This window comes from Gavialis gangeticus, unplaced genomic scaffold (genome assembly GCF_001723915.1).
Source record: "Gavialis gangeticus isolate Ggan-Ray unplaced genomic scaffold, GavGan_comp1, whole genome shotgun sequence".
NCBI lineage: Eukaryota > Metazoa > Chordata > Crocodylia > Gavialidae > Gavialis > Gavialis gangeticus.
The window spans coordinates 61,647,486-61,653,485 of NW_017728994.1; positions in this window are offsets into that span (position 1 = coordinate 61,647,486).

Sequence of the window (6,000 nt, forward strand, 5' to 3'; positions counted from 1 at the left end):
ATTAAACAATCATCATCCTGCTGGTAGCCCTTGCAATGTGGACACCTACTTGCTAAGAACCTGTTTCACATGAGCCACAACATCGTCTTAAAGTAATGATATTTTGAGCCCAAGTAACATGAGCTAGGTTTCACCAAGGGGGCTGGAGGTGAAAGACTTTGTATCCCATCTCAGATGTGCCACCCAGTCTCATATGTTAAAGGAGATTCTAAATAAGTGGAGTATTTTCGTGTAGCTCTGATCGATGTAACTATACTGGGAGGCCACTGAAAATGAACATTAAAAAATTATCAACAAAAATGAAGTTGCAATTGAAAGTTTCAGTTTTTCCCCTAGCTATTTTCCACTGAGAAGCTCTTCAGCTGCCTTTTCTTTTGGTATATGTGTGTGTGGGGGAAGGGGGGAGGTCTACTTTCCATTCTTAAAATAAAATCAATTAATAGAGAAAAGAATGAGTATCAGTCTCTCCACTGACCTCATTGGAGTTGCTTCTGATTTACAGCAGTGTGATAAGAGAACTAGTCCCTAGAGTGCCAGGCAAGAATGGGAAAGACAATCTAGTTAGGAATAGTTCACTTCCCCTAAGGACAAGTACAATGATACCTGGGTAATCCTGGAGGCATTAATTCTGTACTCATGACACCAGCTCTTTATGGAGTGACTCCACAGATGCCTGGAGTGGGGATTCAGACCAAGTACTCTTATTCATTCCCGGAAACTGGAGCTATGCTGTGGAGGAGTCTTTAGTACTCTTGCCTATGAGCATGACAGAGAAATGAGATTGGACAACCCCTTTGGGTTCGGCACTCAACAGGGGGATGACCTGGTCTACCTAAGAACTGTAGCACACCCTTGTTCACAGTGATGGTGATATAACCCTAGGAGTAACTCAAAAACTTCACCGTTAGGAAAGAGAAGCACAATGGGCCCAATTAAAGACAAGCGTTGTGCCTGGTTCACATATGCTAGGTAGTACCTAGTGATACTTAGCAAATCTGGGGGGATGTAGGGGGAAGGGGCAGAACCATTTTGGCCAATTATATATATATATATTTGGGCTGGCTGAAATAATCTGTGAATTGAATGCAAGAATTGTTTTGGCTGAAAAAGAAGTCAAAATATAATTTTGATCCTTCCAAAACAAAAGCATTTGATTTTTCATGTCATGCTTCGTTTTGAAATGAGTCTTCATTTATTCATTACAAACCAGAAGAAAATAAAATATTTTGTTTCAGATAAAACAATGATCTATTCAACTCAAACTGATTTTTTGTTGTTGTTTTGGCTTTTCCTTTCAGCAGCAAAACTGAATTTGCTGTTTATTCCAAGTTGATCCAAAGTGAATATTTTTCAATTTTTCAGTTCAGCCAGAAACCAAAAAAATCAATTATTCACACAGCTCTAGTGTGCAAGTTCACTAAATGTGACATGCATTCTTCTCAAGTAAGTCATCCTTATAAGAAAGGCATGACACTCAAAATTACCCAGTAAACAAATGACTTCAGCCTAAATCTGAGCCATGCACAAGATAAAATGAAACTAACACCTAACATCCCCTTCCCTCTCCATTCCCCCCTCCCATCCTCCCAAAAATAATAAACAGTAAAGGAGAAATATTTGTCTGGGAACTGGTCTATTTTGTGGATCAAGAAGCTCAATAGATTTTAGGATGATTTTGCTCCTCTAATCAGTATAAATGGCTACTTACTACAGCAACTTCACCATATACAGACACACAGGGGCTGTGTCTACACATGCACTTAACTGCAGAGCAGACTAAGTAGCTGCAGAATAAAGCACCAGTGTCTACACCTGTGATGGTATTAGATCACAGTAAACTAATCAATGCTGCAGTAAGATAGTACTGTCAGGGATAGTACTATCTTATGGCAAGGTAATTTTCTGCAATTAAATGCATGTGTAGATGCTAACTGTGGGCATAAATTGTGCCTGGTCAGCCCAGCCAGCAAGGGGTCAGACTCCTGCCTACTGCCTAGTCACATGGCTCTGCACTTTCAGCACCCTTGTGCCCCAGCCAGCCCCTCCACCACCCATTGCCAGAGCCCAGGGCTGACCCCCCATTCCACCTGCCAACCTGGGCCTGTTCCACTCTGGCTAAAATTGCTGCTGTCCCAGGCACAAATGTAGATGCTGCACCCAGGAGCTCAAACTGCTCCAGGGTTTATTGCTTTGTTTTAATTGCACATGTAGATGCACCCAGCGTGTATTTCAATGAAACATTTTTTGCCAATCTCCAGTATTTTCATGTTATTTTAAGAAATAATAGTAGCACTTCATCCCTATTTTTCTTTGTATTCTAGTTGTATTTTGCACAACAAGATAATTTTAGAAAAGACATGTGATACTTGGGAGGGGAGAGAAGACAGCAATAGGAGCACTGGATCCAGCATTTTTCTTCTCTGTGGCTATAACCTGTACTGTATATCTGTATATCTACAGCAAATCCCAATATCTGGATGTCCACACCGTGCCAACCAATCTAGTATACAAGCACAAAATAAGATGTTCTTTGTAGGATGTCAACAGGGTCCCAGTGCAATGCCTAGTGGGGCATGTGGCACAGCTAAGAAACCCAAGGGGAGAAAATAAATAGTTCACTGCCTGCTCTTCCCTGGCTTCCACCCTCTAGCAAATCAAAATAAGGTTTCTTATCCCCATCCCCCTCATTTCTCCCTACTATAGAGCTGGCCTCTAAGGACACAGACAGACACGATGCTTAAAACATTCTATATACATGTTAAACCCCAAGGCCATTTTTACACATGCTTGGGGGGTGGGGAGGAGTGCTTAAAATTAGAGTGGCTTTGAGAGCTGCTCTGATTAAAGCACCCAGAGCATCTCGCATATCGGCATCCCCGCACTTCAAAATGGCAGTGAGAGCACTTTATCTAAAGCCCATTGAATGAGCTTTAGATAAAGTAACCCCACCACCAATTTGAAATGAGGGGACACTGATACACAAGACATGGAGGCTGGCTGGGGCACAGTAATTACCACATTCCAGCAGACTTGATTAATCGAGTCTGCTCTGACGCGCTATAATTACAGTGCACCAGAGCAGCCTTCCAGCTCGTGTGCAGGCACCCCAAGACTCTAGATATGCATGCCATTTAAGATCACCTTAAACTTCCTGAAACGTTTCAAAAAGCATACCAGGAAAATCAAGTACTGTTTTGAGTCAGTCCTCCATGAACTGGCTCAATGCTACATGGGGCACTCAGCATTTCATGCCTAGTGTCTGGTTAGTCCTCCACATATCCCAAAATGCACCACTCCTCACTCTCTTCCCTTCCCCCAAACACATACAGAGCAAGAGACTGTATCTGGAATGCAGCCAAGACTTTACACTCTAAACCCCCACTTCTACCTTCCCTGCACGCTGGGGTGGGCAGAACATGCCACAAGAATGGAAGCAGGGACTGTTTTTAAGTCCCGAAATCAGGTAAGAGTCCCCCCTCACACACAACACTTCTCACCATCCCCTCCTTGTATCTCCTATTCCCCCTTCCCTTGTTCATTGCTACCACTCATTCCCCCCCTCCACCTGCTCCCAGGAACAGTGGCAATAGCATACGGGTTCCTCGTCTCTGCCCAGTCCCAGCAGGTGTTCCCTGCCAGCCCAGGGAGCAAGCATGGGAAGTGACCACCACTGCTGTCCCCAGGGAAGGAGTGGAAGGGTTGCCAGGTGCTGGGGGGGTGGGCTGTGTGGCTTGCCATCCCCTTGCCCCACATGAGCCTGGCACCCCAGAGTGCAAGGTCTCTAGCAGCGAGGTGAAATTGAAGTTCAGCTTTCAAACCAGGGGTTGAAAAGCTACAGAGATCTTGGGGAACCTCCAGAGCATATAAACCCCCAAAAATCACAAGCAGGGGAGCACACACTCCCCAAGTACCTGGCAAGCCCTCCACTCCTCCCTAGAAGGCATAATGGTCAGGGTACCCTCCCACTCCCTTGTTAACATCTCAACAGCAGTGCAATCCCTGAAAAGCAAGGGTTCTACTTAGAACACTTATTAGTCCATGTGCAAACACTTCTGTCCAGGGACAAATGTGAACTGGTTCCCAGTCAGTCCCATGCTTGGAATGGCTGGAAAGTGTTATGGCTGTCTGCAGCTCAAAAGGAAGCCACACTTCCAAAGGAACTGGAGAAAACTTCTACAGCCTCTTCAAGCAACAGAATTCTGTATTATATCACTAGGAGGAGAACAAATGCTCCCCATGCCTACTATAAGTCACCCGTTTCCCTCTACCATCCCAATTCACTCCACACAGAGTTCCTCCCAAACTCCTGCTCCCAAAAAGTCATGTAACTACAAATATTATCTGCAGAGCAAATCCATAACTATGCAAATCATCTCTCACTATTTTGGTGGGCAATGGAATAAGGTCAACACTGAGGCTTCCATGTCATCCATTACCCTGATATGGAGATCGGGAAGACCATAAAATCTGATATCTCCAAGATGTCAGAACATCGTGGAAGCAGATCAAGAACTTTGACATAGCTCTTTGTTCCCACCCCCCTTCCAGAATTGGGGCTGAGTATCAAATGGATGGTCAGCTTTTCAACCAGTGGCACCTTCCCAGCAAAACAAAAGTTACAAAGACTGGCATCACTGGTCTTCAGTACCCTGACAATTGCGTTATCCTTGCACACATCAAGACCAATTTGCAGTCTACTCTTGACCTTTTCCCAGGTGCCTAGTACAGCCGGGGACTCTCCCTTAACATTGGGAAGACAAAGGTGCTCCAGCCTGCCCCAGCAGAAGCTGACCCTCTCCCCCCAAAATTACTATTGGTGGAGAACCCCTAGAAAATGTTGAGCATTTCCCATACCTTGGCAGTCACCTCTCCCAGTCAGTCACTCTTGATGTAGAAATCAAACATAGGATGTGCTGTGCCAGCATATCCTTCAGAAAGTTGCTTCACCATGTCTTTGCTGGCCAAGATCTGTAGATGGAAACTAATATCCTGGCCTACAATGCAGTGGTTATCTCCACACTTCTGTATGGGTGTGAGATGCTAGTGACATATCAAAGACATCTTAAGTACCTGGAATGGCTCCATCAGTACTGACTTGGGGAGATCCTCTGTATTACTTGGGAAGATCACTGCGTCAATACCAGCATCCTCCCTGCAGCCAATGTAACCAGCATTGAGGCAAAGATCATGAAACATCATGGCCACTGTGTGAGGATGGCTGACACCCATCTCCTGAAGCAAGTCTTCTTCTCTCACTTTAGTCATAGTAAGAGGACTTGCAGAGGACAGAGGAAGCGCTACAAGGACACCCTGAAAGCATAGCTTAAGAAGGGTGGCACCAACCCTAGCAATTGGGAAGTGCTGGCTGGCAACAGGTCTCACTGCACCATACATCAAGCCACAGCCCAGTTCAAAGAGAACCACCTTGATCAGGAAGACGAAAAACGGCAGAGGGGGAAGAAAATCGCACAACGTCCTGGCCAACAGTTGTGCCTCCCCCAATGCAGCACTTCTCATATCTGTGGAAAAACTTGCAGAGCATGGATTGGTCTCCTCATCCACCTTAAAACTCACCAGTAAACCCCACCTCTCCCTCCTCCCCTGGCAGACATCATCCTCATATCGAGGGATAGCCGATGAAGATGTTCCCACCCATGTTCCCTACCTGCCCATGTCCTTATCCTCTAACCTGCTAGATACATGTCAGTTGTCTGCAGCACAAACCGTATAGCCAGCAGTGTCACCCACAAACAAAGGGAACATACCCAGCATCAGTTCTTGGGGATTTATGTGGACAACTTCCATTGAGTTCTACAGCGACATGCAAAAATTACTCCTAATAATTGTAATTCTACAGGAAAGCTGTCACAGTCACTAGTTCAAGAGAGAGAATCCCAAAACGCCTCTTATATTTGGGCTAATCACTGCTTTGTATGTTAATTTACTGGGTCAGCATCAAAGGATTTTGCTTTTTTTGAGCGTGCTGCTCACTAGACTCCA